A 20,741-nucleotide genomic window follows, 5' to 3' on the forward strand; every position below is an offset into this window, starting at 1 on the left:
TGGACTTCTATGGGCCCACGGAGGCGGGTGACTACCTCCTGCTCCTAATAGACGAACATTCACGATTCCCGATCGTCAAAACAGTCACCACCACCGCATTTCCTCAGGTAGCAGCAGCAATAGAGGAGGTATTCAGCGAGTAGGGGATCCCCAAAATAGTCAAATCTGACAACGGGCCCCCGTTCAGTGGATATGAGTTCGGAACACTAGCGGAACACCTAGGGTTTGAACACATGAAGATAACTCCTCGCCACCCACAAGCGAATGGGATGGCTGAACGCTTCATGGCGTCGATCAAGAAAACAAGACAAAGAGCCAGAGTAGAAGCAGTCAATCCGCACCAGGCACTGTGCCGACTCCTACGGGACTACAGAAACTCCTCATGAAGCCACCAACAAGACACCTGCCGAGCTAATGCTTCGCTACAAAGTGCGAACACGCATACCGCGCAATCTGTCCGATGAGGAGCTGCCTGACATGGACATCCTCCGAAGGGACGCGGAAGCCAAAGAGAAAGCAAGACGAGAGACAGATGCTCGCCGCCATGCGGTGATACAAGATTTCCACATAGGGGACGAAGTACTCGTCCAGCAACCAACGCCCAGGAAGACAGATCCGCGGTTTGCTCCAAGCCCCATGAGGATAACCGCAGTGAAAGGCACGATGGTGACTGCCAAGGATCAGAGCAGAGCTGTCACCAGGAACTGTCAACAATTCAGACACTACCTCATACGAGAGGGAACAGAACCGCTCCAGCGATCGACCTCTCCAGAACCGCGAGAGTCGCGGGATGACCTGTGGATCCCTCCGGGAGGAGACCCAGGAGGGACAAGCTGGGAAGTGAGAACCACGGAACTGCAAGAGCCAGGTGACCAAGATGAGAGGCCACAGAGAGTTGTAAGGAAACCTATGAGACTTGTTGAAGAATGTTGATTTCGATGTTTGAATATATTGTTCGGGGGTGATGTTGCCAAGCACTCACGGGTTAAGGAGTGCTGCCCCCACCGTTGTGGAGGCGGAGCCATGTTACGGCGACCGAGGGAGAAAGGGGGTTTCTGGGAAGGCGTGGGAAGCGCCAGTATTGATGTTACGAAGAGTGATTAAAGAGGTTTGTTCCAGTATCTCCGTGTGCGCGTCCTCCTTTTCCTGGGTCTGCAAGAGGCAACACTTATAAATTGCCCATCTCTTTATCTTTAATTCCCATGCCATGTTTCCCTTTTTGTGGCAGCAATACCCCCAACATTTTCTGGATGCGTGTTGACAATATATACCATACGGTTGAAATAAATGTGACCTGACAACTCATTCCCCACCAGAACATGACCCTTTTATGCTGCTTTCTCCTCACCATCACATAACGTTTAAGAGAGAAACCTTTTTCAGTACTAAAGCACGCACTACTGTTTGTTTACCGTGCACTGCCCTGCCTTGACACCCAGTTCCTATGAACACTTGACAGCATTTGTGTCCTGGATTTATGTTCAAATACATACTCAAAAGAAAGAATAAATGCAGTAACGATTGAACTATCACATACTAGAATTTCCTACGAAACCGCAATCAAATGACGTTGTTTTAATATTACTGTATCACATACTAGAATTTCCTACGAAACAGCAATCAATTGACGTTGTTTTAATATTACTGTGCCATGCCTTAAACCCGTTCACGGAATACGTTAAATTACAAATAAAGTAATTCCAAAAAGCAAAATATAAAAAACAATAAAAATACCGAATGTAACACTCCCTAAAGCGGCAGCAATACGTTCTCCTAAAAGAATTAATAGCAATAAAGTGCATAATGCATGTACAAAAAACACTATTATTACCCAAGTGCGAGGGAACACAGACATTAAAAATCTAGTAATTGCCAAAGTTAAAGAAACATTATTTCCTTGTAAAAGTATAGACCAAAACTCTTCAGGGCTTAAATTCCTGTACAAATCGTGCAGCACTAATCGCACGCTCGGAAGACGTTGTATGGTCACATGATTTTCTCATATCTCAGAACCTTGGACTCCTGAACTGCTCATACTAGTGAGCAGTGTCGCTCCTCTCTGTTGAATGCAGCAGCTGCAGCAGTCCAGGTGGATCGCCACAGGCCAGTGACAGAAGGTAGACGTGTTCTAATATCTCTTGGGAGTAGTGTGTGAGTAAACCAAGAGGGGAGCAGAGGAAAGGTCCAAGGGAAAGAGAGCGACATCAACTAAACATCAACACGCGAGGGGACAGTGTGACAAGACGAAGAGAGAGTGAACTAAGTAATGGAGAAGAAAACTAGTCAGCAGTATAACAGAGCGAGTGAAACCAGTGACACCTGCACTACATGAAGGAGAGGAGGGAGTGGGAAGTCGGAGAGAGATTAATGAGGTATTAAATCGACCTGACAAAAGAGACATAAGGCGAACTGAGCGGACAGGTCTTATAATATCCTGCATCCCCTTTGCATCATGAGGGAGGCAGTGTTCGGCAATTGGATACCCCACCCACACATGTCTACAGCCATAACAGAGCTGTTGGAGGGCGGGCTATCACCCTTTATTTTCATATTTTGGGCGGGGTATCCAAGGGGGCTGGTCCCGAATGTTGACGAACACTGTTTTCCGCATGCTGCCATAGGTATGCAGAATATCATACAACACAGGCTGTGTGTGGCGGTGAAATACCTGTTTCTCCTTACTTGCAATTATTGAAGTGTGTAAGGTTGGAAAATATGTTGCTGCTTCTGTTAATTAGTTGTTAGCTCATGTGTGCAGTATGTTGCAGAGTATAGTACAGTGACACAAATGAATGGCATTTGAGGGAGCTATAGTGCTTTGATGGTGTTTATCGAGCCTCTGTTATGGGAGTCATGATATGTTTTTTTTGCAACTGGGGAGTTCAAGGCAGACTAATTGCATTTGTAAATAGTTTGGCGCTCTGCGCCTTTCTTTGAATCTCTTCCAATTCCTTAGTTGGGCTTCTTGTTGACAGAGGTGTTCTTAACCTATGGTACATATTTCCTATTAATTTTTTGGGACAATTCTTATTTATGGCACTGATTAGAAAATGTACTATAACTGATGAGCTTTTTTAGTTATGTTTTTCCTTTGTTTTGTGTGTGGTTTTTTTTTATTATACTTTCATTTTGTAATTGTGTGTATTTATTAATCAAGTTTACGTGGAGCAATATGTGGCCTGGTTTATCAGTAAATGCACACTTTAGAGGAAGGAATTTTAAGGAGATGCTAACCTATCTTTATATTTTCGTGTCCACTATTGATAAGGTGGTGGTAAAACCTTGTCTTTCACAAGTTGCATTCAACACAATACAGACATGTAAATGGCAGAGGGATACTATAGAACTCCATCACAACATAGCATAACATTTTTGGGGTGCATGAACATAACAAGTATTTATGTTGATGTTTAGGTATCAAAGATGTATCACGATCAAAGAGTTTTGTGTGGACGTTCACGTAAGGATACTATCATGTTTTAAGTATATTATCATGGGACCATAGTCTAGGTTCCGTGTGTAATTAAAAAACAACAAAGTCTTGCATTCCAATACATTAATTTGTGATGGTGCATAGAAAGAGTGCTCATTTATTTTCTGGCATTTGTGTAGGTTGACTGCTTGTGTAATAAAAAACCCACATGCCAGCAATTGGATGGGCCTGAGGTAGCTGCCCTGTAGTTATGGTAAACTTACTCTACTCTTTTTACGCGGCTTTAACTTTGCCTCGCCCGGCCGCAGCCTCATGAAATTTTGCCCAAAAAAGTATATGGCCCCCTCGGAAAGATTTGGTGCAGTTTTGTTAAGGCTGTGGGCAAAGTCATGGGGGGCAAAGTTATAGGGGTGTCCCAAAATGTGTGTAAATCCTCATGGACGCAATGGGAAAATACATTTGGGCCAAGAGCAGCGGCTTTGTCCCAAAAAAGTGCTTTTGTAAATTTGGTGTAAATCCATCCAGTAGGTTTTTTTTAAAAACAGCCAAGAAGAAGGTAACATAAAATTAATGATATCTGGGTCCGGTTTGTGGACTCATTTCTCGATTCGGGGTCCGCAGACACGTCTGAGCCAATCAGGGGACGTGTGATGTCCGCAGACCTCATACGCGCCCGCTGACTGGATGCGCAAAAGCATAAGGTGCATCATATTTTTTTAAACGCTTGCCATGTAGGATCTGTGGACAGCCGTCTGTGTTCGCGGATAGCGTGATGGGGGAAAAAGTCTGGAAAACACATTTGTGGTAATGTGGCGGCGAAAGATAGGGCTGGAAAGGGTGGGTGAGTGGAATACAGTTGACATGGAGCTGTTTTTGTAGATGATAAAAGGGTTTGCGGGTGCTGCCAAGTCGACAGACATAGCCGTGGACAGTACAGTGAGAAGAAGTTTGGAAAAACACATTTAGAGTTATTTGGCGTCTGAAAGAGGGGTTGGAAAGGGTGGGGGGAGTGCAATTAACTTGACATGGAGCTTTTTTTATAAGTGAAAAAAGGCGGGCAGGTGCCGCTGAATCCGCAGTCACTTTTGGTGTCTGCGGACATCATTTGAATTGCAGGGAGTTCATGGCGAGTTTTGTTATTTGAAGGTGTATTGTACGTACTTGTTATATGGTTTAATTCTATTGTGGTGTTTGTGGCCAGTGGCCAGATTCTTGAGGGGCATGGTTGTATCCCATGCCCCCAAGAATCTGGCCACTGGCCATCACACTATAGTAATATGTGTATATAATATGATGTTTTATTTATATCGCGCCCATACACAAGTGTTTCAGAGTGCGACAAGGCCAGGGAGGGGAACAAGGGAGGACAGAAACAAAGATCTTACTAGGCCCAGTGACATGGAGAATGCGCAAGTGCAGGGGCGAGGGAAAGGGGACTGTGAAAGGGTCGGGGAGGAATGGAATGTTCTGAATACATGATATAAACAATAATAGGTAGTGCTGCCAGAGGTTGTTAAGTGCAAGAATAAAGTAAGGGTGTCATTAAGTGCAGGAAGGGGACTGTAGGGTTGCAGATACAGACCCAAGTGCAAGGGTTGCTGGGAGGCAGTGTGGGTATGCGGCTGCGTGGGCAGGGATCTCGGCCCGAAATCAGAGGGTAGCCAGGTGCCCAATGCCAAAGCAGACAGAGATCAGCAGAGGAGAGGAAGGGCGAAGGCAGGAGCAAAGAGGAAGATCTTGAGGTGCTTCCGGAACCGAAGATGGTTCTACTCAAGTTACAGAGTGGCCGGGAGGCTGTTCATAGGGAGGCCCCAGCCGAGGAAAGGAATCTACCCACAACTTGTTGCTCGGAAAATGGTATAGTAGTTATAGGTAATGTAGTGGGAGTATACAGTATTTGTAATATGGTAGAATCATATAATTGAAGTGTAAATGACATTTATGATTGTAGTACAATTGAGGCTAGTACTTATGGAATATGCATCTGTATATATCTCGTATGGCTATTTATTTGCATACAGTAATAATGCTGGAATCTCTGGATCTTTTTCTGTGAAATAAACCAGTATAATTTTGTTAAGCAAGATAGTTTAAAAGCTTTAATTGCATTCAATTTTACATATACATTTAATTTTTTTCATCCTCTTATGTTTGGTACAACATTAGTGTGTGATACACTGTTGTTGTATTGACATGAAATAATCATTGGGTCAATGGGGGGAAAAATCCATAAGAGGATTAAACAAATCCTATTATAATTATGTGAGTGTTAGTGTGATGGTATGTTTGTTTGAAATATGTTGTAATTAAGGTAATGTTTAAAGTAGTTAGATACCTGTTCGCGTATTCTAACTGGAAATCAGTTAAAGGCCCTGGAATAGAGGACTGGTGGAGGGACTTGCATAGGTGGGGAGGAGCAGAGAATGTGGCATGGAGGAGGGTGGTGCAGGGTAACTGTGAGGAGGCATCTGGGGGAATCACTGAATGGGAGGTGTTGTTGCAAACTCTGTTTACAGAAGCATCTACTGAAGTAGTAATGGATAGACCCAAGTGAAAGTGATTGTTGATCCTACCTGCCGGAATATAGAAGGGTTGTAAGATGTATAGAATGCAAGTAGGCTAAGGGGTGAGATTTGGGAGGGAGAAGTAGGAAAAAGCAGGTTGGGAATGGGGCAGGGTATATAACATGTTATTGGTAAATGCTGTTGATATGGTATATGATATTGGTGTGTTACGGTTTTGTTTGTGTAACTTATTTTGGAAACTAATAAATCATATTTAAAAAAAAGGACATTAGACTTTCCAAGAAGTTGCGCATTAACCCAAACTGTGATGGCATATTTGAAGTGTATTGCAATGAAGGGTATTTTTGAAGTAGTTAGATACCTGTTGGCGTATTCTGTTTATCGTGTTACAGTTTAGTGAGTCAATTTTAGTTGAAGAAATATTAAGTAGGCATTTGTTAGATGCCTCTCTCACAGGTTTAGGAGCAGTCTTATCGCAAATTTGTGAGGGATTAGACCAACCAATTCTATTCACTAGTCAAAAGCTCTTCCCACAGACCACTCACCTTTAGTATGGATAAGCCAATGAAAGGATTCTAACCCTTGAGTCATGCAATAGTTCTTAGACCTGCAACCCTACTGTTTCACTGTGGAACACCGAAAAGGCAAAGACCAAGGCAACGCCGATTTCCTTTCCCGGTTTCCCTGTGAAACAGATGCGGCTATATCGCATAGGGGAAGGGTGTGTGAGAAACCTGGTGTCTCACACGCTAGTCCCCGGGGATCTCTCTCTCAGGTGGCCTGGGCATGGCCATTGCCTATGGATCAAGACCCTCAGCGTGGCCCAGTAGGGGAGGATCACCTGGGGTGAGGGCTCTTCGAGGAGTGGGACAACCGATGGCGCGATGCAGTATCCCTCCCCCTGTAACACCTTTACCCCATCCTACCAGGTAGGATACATGGAACTTTACCCGCCCTTTCCTTCTCCAACAATTTCACATAGAGACCCTCTCTGGGAGAAAACACACCTGCGCAGTGTACCTGACATGTCCTGCTACTATGGTCAAGCAAATTCGGGCAATTACTGACAATAATTCATACCTCATCGGCACACCATCTCCATCCTTTTCCCTCACTCTCTGGCCGGCCTACCTTGGCCCTCCTCCTACCCCTACCTGCGTGGCTAAGAACGTTGGCGTCATCTTTGACTCCACACTTTCCTTCTCGACCCATATCTCTGATGTCTCTAAAAAGTCAAACTTCCTACTGCACCTCCTCAGAGGTATTCTTCCTTTCCTCTCCTTCCCTCAGAAGCTCACTGTCTCCCAATCTCTGGTTCTCTCTCGGTTGGACTTTTGTAACAGCCTCTTTCTAAATCTACCTGCCTCTACTCTCCTCCCTCTACAACTTATCCAGAACAGGACTGCGAGACTTGTCCTTGGCCTCAAGCCCTGGGATCGTATCTCTATAGCTTTGAAATCTCTCCATTGGCTCCTAGTGAATGCAAGGATTAAATTCAAAACCCTCTGCATTGTCCACAAGGCTTTCTGGGGCCTAGGTCCAAAATACCTTCAGCAATCCCTCCGCAAATACCTCCCCTCTCGAGCTCTTTGCTCCTCTACCTCTAACTCCTTCAGGGTCAGTCGTTTTTCAAAGAAATGAGCTGGGGGTAGATCTCTATCATTGGCTGAGGCCTCCCTCTGGAACAGCCTCCCTGCCACTCTAAAACTTGAGGAGAACAATCTCCGGTTCCGGAAGCACCTCAAAACCTTCCTCTTTGCTTCTGCCTTCGCTCCCCTTCTCCCCTGCTGATCTGCTCTCTTGGCACTGTGCACCTGGCCACCCTCTGTCCCCTGGGCCCAGGTACCTGCTCACCCTACCACCTTCCTGCACTGACTCCTGGCCACCCCTTGCACTGGGGACTGTATCTGTACCCATACAGCCCTCCCCCCCATTTTTCTTCTTTTTCCTGCACTTATTCAGACTTACCCAGTCTGCTGCCTTAAACACAGCACTTGCCACTTGCTGGCTGCACTACCACAGTTTGCCTCAATTTTCTATTTATTTTATTTATCTGCGCTCCTCGGCTTCTGCACTTTCCACTCTCCCCCTTCCATTCACTTTTTCCCTTTTCCCTTTCCCATGCACTTGCGCGTTCTCAATGTCACTGGGCCTAGTAAGATCGTTTTTATGTTGTGCTGTGTTCTCCCTTCTTCCCCTCCCTTGCCTAGTCGCGCTCTGAAACACTTGTGTACGAGCGTGATACAAATAAAATATCATATCATATCATACCTGAGTTCCATTAAACTACCGCACACGGATAAAAGGCAGAGCATGAGAGCACACTCTGAGCAAGACAAAGCACACAAAGGAACATCAGTTTCGAGTCGGCAGCTGAATGTAGGTAGAATGACTGGAAACCAAGAAGGGTTTGCAAGGAGGGAAATACCCTTGACCTTTTCGGCAAGAAACCGTTACATTCCAAAAACCTTTGAAACAGAAAGCATAAGGCCAGGAAAGTAGACTGAAGACTCCTGCGTTGTGTGTTGGAGATACCAAAGGGCCTCCCACGAACCAACCAAGGTCGGGAGGAGCGGCAGCCACCGGGGTATCATCCATCGCTCCAAGAACAAAGAAGCGTTACAGAGATCAACACAGCCAGTCCGTTGGTGAGACTGATGCAAGACCGGTCTGTGTTGAAGTCAAGGTTGCAAGCGGCAACATTGCATAATGAGCGCTGGAACGAACATTGTTAGACTTGTGTGATGAGACGCGAGTAAAGCTAAACTGCTGATGAAGGTTTGAAATTGAGAAGGAAAGATACAATACCATTAACTGAGTGGTCCGGCACCATGATTGTGCTAAATCGAAGGTCTCTGTAAGGTATCCTGCTGGAAAGACTGGAGGGGGGTTATCTGTACTCCTGCCCTCTATATGGCAGAGTAGAAGCACAGAGTACCCCAGCAAAGATTCTCTGTTGTTGGTAGTAATGGACGAGCAATCAAGGCTTAAGCTCTCGGGAGGTGATGCAGGCTGGTTCTTAAGTACAGTGTAGTCCCCAAGCACCCATAAACGAATGTACACACACTGTCAGTGATTTCTTTATATAAATAAGGTTCACGTTATGTACACAAACACAATAACACACTTTATGCTCTGACAATTCTAAAATGGTAAATGTATACAGTCTCAATGTGGTACCACAATTACTCTTGATTCCATTAAAATGCACCAACTGATGACAGTTTCCAATGGCATACAAATTAGAATAGCAAAAGCTATCAACCATAGACTTAGGTGGAAAATAGGTTGGTTAAACAATTGGCAGAATAATGGCCCCGTTACCTAGACACAGTTCTGTGTGATGATCACCCCACCTGGGCAACCTGTAAATAAAGTATATTGACAAGCCCAGTCCATTTATTGTCTAGTATATTCGTATCTCCTTCTACAAATGTTCCATTGCCCCAATGTATCTGGTTTAGCAGAGTTCGACGTCAGGTTGTGGACGGATCCTTCTTGAGTGAGCTCCCTTTAAGGCAAGAGCCACGGATCGGCGAGATCCCATGAAGAAAAGGGTGAATAAAGGCAGCGAGGCAGCAGCTTTGGTCCTGGCGGTGCTCATCGACTATCAGTCGTGGACGTCCTGCAAAGATGAGGCGTGCAGTGCACCTTGAGGATGATAGTTGGTTGCCGCAAAGAGTCAGTCAAGAATTTTGGCCCAACAAAGGTGTCGGGTCGTCGGCGTCTGGTGTCGGTGAACATGACGTGACCAAAGCTGGCTTTCGGATCTTCGTCGGCATCTCTGAGGTCTTCGGGTGGCGGGAAACGCACCGGCGGATTCTCTTCGGTTCGTAGGCGACCTTGACTTTCTGTGGGGAGACAAAGCGGTTGACGGTGATGAGCAAGGGAGTCCTTGATTCAAAGTGTTCTTAGGTAATGGAGCATTGCGGCTCTGGGCGACGTTGATTAACGTCAACAGTGATGGACTTCAATGTCCGGGCGCTTTGCTTTGTGATTCCGCAGCGGTCCCCGTCTCCGGTCTTTTTCAAGGGCTTGACTTCCATGGCGCTTCGGCGAAGGTTAGCTGGTGCACGATGGTCCCTCATAGCTCGGGAAGAGGGCTCCTAGAAAGGTCCTCTCTTGAATCTGTTTCTTGAAGGCACAGCAGCTTTCAGATTGTGTTGAAGAGGAAACAGCAGTTTACCTTCTTCTTCCAGCTCAGCTTCGAGAGTAAGCATCAAGTATTGACTTCAGCTTCTGAACGATTTCCATCAGTGAGAGGCTCCCAGATATACTGATTGGCCTCTCATTCACTCTGCTGGGTCACACTCAGGCAACCAAGCACTCAGAAGGGCATTCATGCAGGCAGGCAGCCAATCGGGCTCAAAGTGCATTCAGGCCATTCACTTCCCTCCAGACACTCACAACAAGGAATGTGTATTGGGACAAGTGCCCAGCCATTCAACACTCCGCACTGCATTCATACCAGTTTTGGGCAGGGCTGTCTCATTCATTGTGTTTCATACCAGAAACCAGACACCCATAACATGAAGTGCATATTGGTTACACACTCCATTCACCCAGGTCCCACCCCAAGGGTGTACCCACAACACACAGTGATTGGGAAGGCTCCAGCCAGTCTGGCCTGGACTTCTGCACAGTACCATATATGGAACTTCCACCCAACAGCCAGTCAGGGGAAGGGACAGAGTCAGGGCGTCCCAGGACTTTGGGAAAACAAGGTGACTGGCAATAGAAAGCAAGAGGCCACAGGGGCCATCTTGTCTGCTATCAAGAATCAACTGATTCCAAAGGCAGGGCCTGGGTATCCACAAATGGAGAATACTCAGAGCACCTGTCAAATTCAAATGGAGATGCCACCAGCCCATACCCTGCTCTGTGAGCCAAACAGAGGTGACCAAAAACATACACTAGGAGTGCAGGGTTGTACCCCCTGCATGGGTGTCATAGGAGTATCCCAAGGGTCTGTTCACCAAACTAAAAAGAGGAAGAGCTGCACTGCCAGGAGTCCCAAATGGACTCCTGGGCAGAAAATAACACAGAACACACATGATAAAAGCACTTCAGGACAAGGACATGGAGGCCCTGTCCCTCCAATGCATTTCCAGCATCACACCTGCCAAGAGAAACGAAAGCCAAAAGATTGATGGGAATATTGTATGAAGTGAATCAAAGTGGTCCTGCAACGGTTTAAGCAAAACCCATCGCACATTCGAAAGTCTTCGATTTTGTTATCAAGAGGATCTGAGCCCGAACGAGGGAGATCCATAGTCCTAGCCTGAAATGAGGGAGACCAAGAGTAAACATTGTGGTACAAAAGTGTCCAAGCCTGAAGGAGGTAGCCCATGATTACTGGAAGCGAGAACCTGTGCATGTGAAGATTCTAATAGAAATGTAACTTTAATATTTGTTTGTTAAGACAGACCCTCTGCAGTAAGAGACTGTTATTGGAAAAGAGACTTTGGCAGAAGGCCCTGATGTCTATGCTTTGAACTGTGTCCTTATGGCAGAGAAGCCAGAGTGTGTGCGAAGCACGAACTTGCCGCCTTGCCCCATGCTGAAAACATGGGGAAGGGAAGCCAACTGGTCAACCGCCCTGACATATAATTTCTTGAACACTTTTCTTTGTTGCATACATTATTGTCCAACACCCTTTTGTATTTAGAAGTAAGTATTGGCAATAGGTTTATTAGTATAGGCCCTTTTATTTTGACAGAGACCTGACTAGGATTGTATTATTATTTTTTGATGGTTGTAGCTTGCTTCCATCCTTAGATTTAGGTTAGATAGGCGTTCAACCAACTCATTGAAGTTCATTGACCACCCTTGAACTGAGATCACCTGTGTCTGTCTTCACTTTTTGATACCATGCCTTCCTTACAATACTCAACAAAGGGCTTTTCATCCTGTTTGAATTTAGCAAATCTGTTGATGTAGAAGCTCAATGCCCTTTTTGGATCCAAGCAGTGTAGCCTCTCTTTAGAAGGATGAGGAGGCAGATAAAAGGTAGGCAGAACAATCTTCTATGCCGGGTGAAATTAAGAAACCACCCAAGGCAGAAAAGAGGGGTGAACTCTCAAAAACACTTTTTCCTTGTAGAAGGTCTTAAAAGGAGGTTTGCTAGACCAGGCCTGAAGCTTGCTTACTCTGCGGATGAAGTGATCGCTGTCAAGGCAGTCTTAAGTGTCAACAACGTTAAAGACTACATATGAAAAGACTCAAAGGAGCTCCCATCATGAACTTTAAAACTGGAGGGAAAATGTTTGTTAGTCCCTTGGAACTGAATGACAAAGGGAACTTGAAAATAATAACCCTTTTCCGGCGAGTGCCTAAAGATATATATTACTGCCAGATATCCCTTTGCAGTCAAAACCTGCAGCCCTTGATGGGCTAAATGCAGTAAAAAAGGACCACACTGAAGGTGTATCACAAGAAAAAGGTTCAATATCTTTATGTCTGCATGAGCTGCAAAACGTGTTCCAACAGCAGCAGTACAGAGCATTAGATGCTGGCCTTTTGACCAAAAGAAACACCCCCATCACGTCTTCAGGGAGGTCGCAATCTCTGTATCTTAATCTTTCAGAAACCAGGCGTGAAGGTTCAGGGTTCTGATTTCTGGCTGAAGAATGCAATGTCCCTCCTGAGTGAGCAGGTCTGCTCTTGGAGGAAGACAAATCGAAGAGCAGGTGGACATGTTTAGAAGGTCCAGGTACCACATCATTCTGGCCCAATTCGGAGCAATCAGAATTATGGATTTCCAGAACTTCCTCAACCTCCTGATGGCATGAGGAATGACAGGGACTGGTGAGAACGCATACAGAGTGGAAATTCCTATTCCAACACGAATGCATCCGCCAGAGCTCTCTGAGGAAATTCCCTGGAGCAGAACATGATGCATTTCAAATTGACACACGTTGTGAACAGATACACTTGAGGGTGAAGATTTCTAGAAGAACTTCTTGAGCTAACTCCGAGCATCCGCCGCTGTGTTCTCTTCTCTGGTTAGTTGAACGGCCAATAGAGAGATTCCTTCTTGCAGTTGCTGAAACCAGAGCTGCATTGCCTCTCTGCACAGTTGTAGTGACCTTACACCTCCTCTCTTGTTGAGGTAATGCATGGCCACTGTTTTGTCCATCATTATCAGGAAGTTCTTACCCTGCATAGAGGGCAGAATGGCCATCAGTGCTATTCCCCTCAGCTCCGAAAGGTGTATGTGTAGTTTGGACTCTGTGATGAGGACCAATGGCCGCTGATTGCCAGATTGTTCTTACGAGCTCCCCAACCTGTCAGGGAGGCATTCATAACTACTGTTATCTAAGGCCATGGTTGCCAAAAAGGCTCTCCCTTCAGTACATTCTTCTTGCAGGCCCACCACAGGAGATCCTGCGTGACCTTGTTTGAGACCTGTAGAAGATCCGTCATCCTGCCTGAGAATTGTGACCATTGGGATCTGAAGGGATCTCATCCTCAGACGGGCCTCTGGCACCAGAAAAATGCATGATGCCATGAGACTGAGGAACCTCCAGAAAATCGAAGGCTGGTAGACGTTGGGAATTCTGAAACTTCATCTGCACAATGTTCTGAGCCCTCACCTCGGGTGGCAGAGTTTTCTCCAAGAAAAGCAGCCAGGACTGCTCCAATAAACCTAGGCTTTTGGGAAGGATAGCTCATAGGCAACGTTCTCACCATGGAAGCAAGATGACACAGAGCACCACAGGTTCAATCCCAGTCGTCCACGTAGGGGTAGACGTGAATCCCCCCTCTTCAAACTTGCTTCTACCATTGCCATCAACTTGGTGAAGACCCTCAGGGTGAAGGTGAGCCTGAATGGCAGAATCCAAAGTTGAAAATGGGAACTGCCAATGGGGAACCTCAGGTATTTTCTTTGCTTGGAATGCATAGGCACATAAAAGTAAGCATCCTGATGACTGAGTTACTCCATCCAATCCTGCAGCTGGAGGATCTGCAAGGGAGTAACCATCTTGAACTTGTCCTTCCTGAAGAGATGGTTAAAGCATCTCAAGTCCAAGATGTGTTGCAGTCCCCTGTCTTTTTTAGGAATGAGAGAAAGTAAGGGGAATACCATCCTTGGTTCCTCTCCACAACAGGTATCCATTCTATTTCACCTTTCTTCAGATCCGGATTCCGAAAGGATTGACTCTGTGGCGGGTGATGCGGAAGCCTTTTTACGAATGGTAGGCAGTAACCCTGGGATACAGTTCATAGTGCCTCAAGCATCAGAAGTAATTCTTCGCCATTCTTCCACATGATGTGTTAATTTTCCCCCACTACTGTCCTGTGGACATTGGCCTCAGAGAGGTTTTGGTGCTGCAGAAGTCACGGATGACAAAGAGGTTGCGGCTGTGAGAGTGGGCTTACCCCTATGTCGTCATCCACCACAAGAACATCCCCTTTTGGCCTCTTTGTGAGCTTTGGACTCTTGACCTTCCAACGAGAAATAGTAATGAAAAGAATTACCCCTTGAACTCTGGGATGCCGCTTGTGTCTGCTGTGGTTGACATATTGCTGCAATCAGTGACTTAGCTGCTGCCTTAAAGGACTGAAGCTTCTCCAAGCTCACATCGGCCTTGTAGCCAAATAGCTGGAAGTCATCAAAGAGCATATCTGGAAATATTGCTTGAACATCAGGAGCAAAACCAGACCTTTGCAACCAAGAAAATGTTTGTGAGACAGTTCTTGCTGCCATCACCCAATGGACACTATCTGCAGAGTCCAAACCAGACTATGACTGGCTCATTGCATCCTTGCATCCTTGATGATGTTAAGGAAACCTTCCCTTTCCTCACCTGTGCGAACATGCTCTGTGTTCATTGCAGCTATCTCCCACAAAGTACATGTGTACTTTGCTAAAGCCCATGTGGCATTAATGGACTTCAAAGCCATACTACTTGCTGAAAACACCCTCTTTCCTAAGGTGTCAAATGTCTTGTTGTCCTCATCCGGAGGGATCGTAGGCTAAGCAGCTGCCTTGAGGTAGAAGTAGCTTCCTTAACAACTAGACTTTCAGGAGTAGAGTGTTTTGATAAGTGGTCAGGATCCGCAGTAGAGAGCCTGTACTTCCTCGTGAAGTTTTTATTAACAGCCAGGGTAGTGTCTGATTGCTTCCAATTCTACAGCACCCTGTTCTTCAGAGCCATATGAAACAGTAGGACAGGATCCTTTGGAAGACCTTTATCTAATATATCTGTTAGGTCATCCTGTTCATGTACAGCAACAGGCCTTCACCAGCCAATGTATTTCATCACTTTACCCATGATAGACCTGTTTAAGCATCTGCATATGCAGAATGATATGGGGTGGCAGAATCAACCTCAGGGGAGGAATCAAGCCCACTAGTATCCTTCAAGGAATCTACAATGTGCTGCAATCTGGACTCTTCTGAGATTAACTCCTCAGGGACATTGGGAGTTCCAAATTCCAGACCAAACGGTGGATTATCTGGGTCCTCTTCCTCAAATCGAACCCATGGACTTAAAAACGTCCTTTCTTCCAAGAGGTCTGTAATCCTTCGACAAATCCGTCAAAGACTTCGATGGCTTCGACTTTGGCGATTTCGGCATTGACGGAGTCAGCACGACCTCCCTTGAAGCTTAGGCTTCGGTAGGTCTCGAACCTTCACGACGCTCAACACTTCTGGAGGGAGCACTGATTTCGTGCTCAGGCTCGTAGGCGCAAGAGTGCAAAAGGGTCCAAAGCCTTCTTCAGCCCTTTTGAAGGGGCTGCCTTCTCAAATACCTTGATCATTTGGTATAACATCCGCATCGTGGGCTTGCCGGAGGGAGCAGAAGGCCACAACCCTACGGAGTTCATCGAATCCATGTTGCTGCAGGAGGTACCTGGAGGAGCTCTGTCTCAGGGGTTCGCTGTGGAAAGAGCGCATAGGGCTCTAACGAGGAAGCCGCCGCCAGTTCACCCACCTAAGCCAGTGATTGCCAAGATCCTTAACTACCGGGATCAAGAAAAGATATTGGAACACTTCCGCAAAGGTGTAACAATTCAAAGAGGGGCGGCTAACATAACGGCCTACCCGGACTATACCTTGATGGTTCAGCGGAGTCGAATGAACTTTGGGGCTGTCAAGAGGAGACTGAGAGAAGCGGGTCACAAGTATATGTTGCTTTACCCGGTGAAGTTGAAAGTCTTTCACCAAAACAGAACTTTGTTTATTTGAGACTCCGGAGGACGCCATGGGATGGCTCGACACGCAGGGCTGTCCTCAGGAGTCGGACATCCTGGCGAGAGGAGGAGATGGAGGAGAAAAGTAATGTGCTATGGGGGCATCGGAAGGTGGTGCGGCGTAGGACTGTGGGACTTGACTATAGTCGTTGTTGCGGCCCGTGGGCCGGTTGTACTAGATTGGAATAGAAAATGAACCACAAGCACTGTGACTATTGCTTCATTAAGGAGCCTTGCAGAGCTAGTCTTTATATCCCATTTGTAGGTTAGTTAGGTCACCAATAGTGTGGTGACACCCTGCTGGGGTCTTGGCCTGGGGTTCCAGGGTAGGTCCAAACGCGGGGGAAGCCTGAGATCCAGGGATGGAGCTGGGCATTTGTTGGGGTAGGGCGAAGAGGGGGGAGGGAAGGGGCTGTGTGCAGTGGTGTGTTGTAGTTGAGAAAAGGGGGCGGGAGGGAGAGGGAGAGGGGAGTTTGGGGTGTGTGTAGTTATAGGAAGTTTGAACTGGGGAACGAGCCTAGGTAGATTGAGACGAAAGTGGGATCTGGACTGCACTGGTGGGAGGGGAAGTGGAACTCTCATAGACCATGGGGGATCTTAAAATAGTCACGTGGAATGTCAGGGGACTTAATAGTTATCTGAAAAGGAACAAGGTTATGCTATACTTGCGCAGGCAAAAGATAGATATTGCACTGTTGCAGGAGACTCACCTGACACGGGAAAAGACGGAAATGATTGTGAAGAAATGGAAGGGCGTTTGTGGGGGGCTCAACATATTCTGCTTACGCCAGAGGGGTACTCATCTGGGTGGCACCGCACGTCCCGTTCCAACTGTTGCAGGAACGGATGGGAGGATGATAATATTGCGGGGACTATTGGAGAATAAGGAGATAAGTATTGTAAATACATACGCCCCCAAACAGAATACGGCGGCGTATTTCAGAACTCTATGCAGTGACCTTAGCATGTGCATGGGCAGTGCGGTGATCTGGGGAGGGGATTTTAACTGTGTACTAAACCCCAGGCTAGACAGATCGGATGGCAAATTTGATAGACCTGCCCTGGCGGCAAAAGCACTACAGACACTGCTAGATGACTTTGGTCTGGCAGATGTATGGAGAACGAAGCACCCCCGAGAAAGGCAATATTCACATTACTCAGCCCCACAGCAGTTACATACGAGGCTGGACTATGTCTTTGCCACGGCGGAGGTGATTACAGAGATTACTCAGGCAGAATATAAAGCGAGGGTCCTCTCAGACGACTCACCCCTGGTTCTCGGATGGCAATACTGCCCTCCAAGGGCAAGGATTCCGACATGGCGCCTCTGGGCAGAGGCACTTAAGGATCCCGCCTTTAGAGAGGATATAAGGGAGGAGATTATTAATTACTTTGAGATTAACACGGGTAGCGTTGACTAGGCGAGCACACTATGGGAAGCCTTCAAAGTAGTGATGCGAGGGGTAGCCATAGCTAAATCAAAAGGCCTGCAGGGTGGGATTGTGGCTGACCTGCAAGAAACAGAAAGAGAACTAGAAAGGGCATTAAATAAAGGGGGCGAAGACACAGAGCTGATACTCAAACTGCAGGAGAAATGTGCGGAACAATGGGAAAGACTATGCAACCTCAACTATAAAAAATATATAGAGCGACAGCATACGGGAGGGGATAAAACAGGAAGGCTCCTGGCATGGTTATACAAGAGTGAAACTCCCAGACCTAAGATCAGAACGATAATTAGAGAAGATGGTAGTGTAGCGGACACCCAAGAGAGGGTTAACCAGGAGTTCACAGATTACTATAAATTGTTATATGGGGATGAGGAGGGAAGTAGTCATGGGGAAATAATGGAAACACTGGAAGACATAGGACTGCCCAGAATAAGCATTGAGGAAAGGGAAGAGCTGGATCCACCGATTACTTTGGAAGAGTTAGAAGAGATGGTGAGGCACCTGCCTACAAGTACGACACCGGGGGCGGACGGGTTCCCCAGCGAGTTCTACAAAGTCTATAGGGAGGAAGTGCTACCCCCAATGTTAGAAATGTTAAATGAGGTGTTTGAGGTGGGACGGTTGCCAGAGTCACTTAGGGAAGCGATCATAATACCGCTTCCCAAACCCAACAAGCCGGGACATAGCTGTGGTTCTTATAGACCGTTGCCGATGTTGAACCAGGACAGCAAGATACTGACGGCTGTCTTGGCAAATAGACTGAGGGGAGATATTGACAAACTTATACACCCCGATCAGACGGGCTATGTCCCGTACAGAAATACAACACATAACCATAGACGACTCCATTGGGTTGTCGAATGGGGATGTAAGCATGAAGGCGAAATGGCTATTGTGTCCCTAGACGCGGTTAAGGCCTTTGATTCGGTCAAGTGGCCATGGCTGCTGGCAGCCCTGGCGGGGTACGGAATGGGGCCTGGATATATAAGTGGGCAAAGATGCTTTATAGTGAACCGCTGGCTAGAGTTAGAACAGGATCAGTGATATCCAAAAGATGACAACTCAGCAGAGGCACCAGACAGGGGTGCCCATGGCCCCCAATGCTCTATATACTAGTCCTAGAGCCCCTAGCAATATTCCTTAGACAACAATACGATACTATAGGTATCGAGGTGGGAGGGGAACAACACTTGATCTCCTTGTATGCGGATGACTTGTTGCTGTACTTGAGGTACCCTGAAGAAAATCTCCAATGTATCCTGGAGGTGATGAAGAGATATGCTGAGCTGTCTGGGATAGCGGTGAATCCTCAAAAATCTAGTATTTTCCCGTTAGGCAGTTATAGGGGAACTCCTGGAGGGCGGCTGCCGGTGTTGCAAATACCATGGGTGGGGAGTACCTTTCGGTACCTTGGGATAGATGTGTACCATACGGTGGAGGAAGAACATAAGCACAATACTGAGGTAACCATTGTGAAAATCGAGAAGTGTATGAAATTCTGGGTGAAGTTGCCTCTAGCAATGATGGGACGAGGGGCAATGCTGAAGATGGTAGTCCTACCTAGGCTTCTGCATTATTTTGGTAATATTCCACACCTGATACCCAAGAAGTTTTTCACTAAACTGAACAGCATGTGTAGGAATTTCCTGTGGTATGGTACTCGGAATAGGGTGGCACTATGGAAGCTGCAGAACTTCTACGAGAAAGGGGGGATAAAACTGCCTAATTGCGAGGTGTATTATGTAGCGAGTCAGCTGCAATACGTTGCCAAATGGCTCTCAGACAAAGTGACCCCCGAATCTAGGCTGGTTGGACAAGATTGTGCCCCGTTTTATTTAAAAGAAATGATCTGGCTGCCCAAGGCAGAAATGAGAGAGCGCCCTGAGATTATGAGGCTTGGGTGGAAGATGTGGCGCCGGGCATGTCGGATGATAGAGAACCCAATCCCTTGCTCCCAGCAGATACCGCTAGTTACACTGGCAGGGGGAGATAAGCAATTAAGGATGATAATAAGGACCCATTGGGAATCGGTGGGGTTAGTAACGATGGGAGATATCTGGCAAGAGGGGACTATTATGGATTTCGAAGTGCTAGGGGAGGAGACGGGGTTACATCATATGAGCCAGTATATCACATATCACAGAATGGTGAAGAAGAACCAGATGCTATAGTAGATGTAATATATGATGTAGCGGAAGGGGGACATGAGATGTCTAGACTGTACGAGATGCTGATGTCTAGGGTCGGGAAAGAATTAACACAATTGAGACTAGATTGGGAAGCGGAAGTAAGGGCCCCGATAGAGGATAAGATGTGGGAGCGGCCCTGGGATACCACAAAAAGGTGTCAAGAAACGCCAGATTGAAACAGATACAGCTGTATATTTCACATAGGGCATATATGACACCTCAGAAAATATCTAGATTTAATAACGCTGGGCGACAGGCATGTCCTAAATGTGAAGAGGAAAATGCTGACATGGTACACATGTTTTGGTCATGCCCAGTGATAGAGCGTTTCTGGGGTGAAGTAGCACAGAAGCTAGCTGAAAAGGGGGTCACTATCGTCATAAATACGGCCTGGGCCTGCTTGCTAGGGGGATTCCCCAGAGCACAGAAACTTAAGCATGTCAGTAAACTGAAGGATCTAGTTTATGTGCTCGCAAAAAGGAGGATTGCCATGGAATGGAAGGCATGCCACAGGCCACGGGTGGAGGTGTGGTGGAAAGAGCTGAAGAAATGGGCAGAGGCAGAAACCATGGTGTGGCAAGAGGCAAGCAATGTAGGTGAAGAGGAGGAGGCGGGATCCCTGATGGCATGGAAATCATTGATAGCGGAATTGTTTGGAACAATACAAGATCTGACTGAATCCACGGAAAGTGAGACTCCACCACTCGAGGCAGACACAGAGGGCCTCATTACAACTCAGGCGGTAAGGGGTTTACGGCGCTGTAAACAGCGCCGACCCTTACCGCCTGAGTACGAGGTCCCTTAGTGCCATGGCGGACTTAACACCTGCTTTTAGCAGGTGTTAAAATCCATGGCGCTAAGGGACCATGGAGTTAATTACACCACCGTAATTTACGGTGGCGTAATTAACGCCTTCCCCACTCCCATTATGCCCTATGGGGCA

At 46.6% G+C, this 20,741-nt stretch overlaps 1 protein-coding gene across 2 annotated transcripts in view; it reads left to right on the top strand.

Moving 5' to 3' along the window:
- Window positions 1-2,025: 2,025 nt before the first annotated feature.
- Window positions 2,026-20,741, top strand: part of LOC138513783 (acyl-coenzyme A amino acid N-acyltransferase 1-like) — a 238,546-nt gene continuing 219,830 nt past the window's right edge. The window contains exon 1 of one of the 2 annotated variants that reach the window (XM_069628878.1): window positions 2,026-2,117. The gene's annotated coding sequence lies outside the window, so the exon portion shown is untranslated. The other variant, XM_069628879.1, reaches the window with a different exon arrangement.

This window comes from Ambystoma mexicanum, chromosome 12 (assembly GCF_040938575.1).
Source record: "Ambystoma mexicanum isolate Mex_15411 chromosome 12, UKY_AmexF1_1, whole genome shotgun sequence".
Lineage (NCBI taxonomy): Eukaryota > Metazoa > Chordata > Amphibia > Caudata > Ambystomatidae > Ambystoma > Ambystoma mexicanum.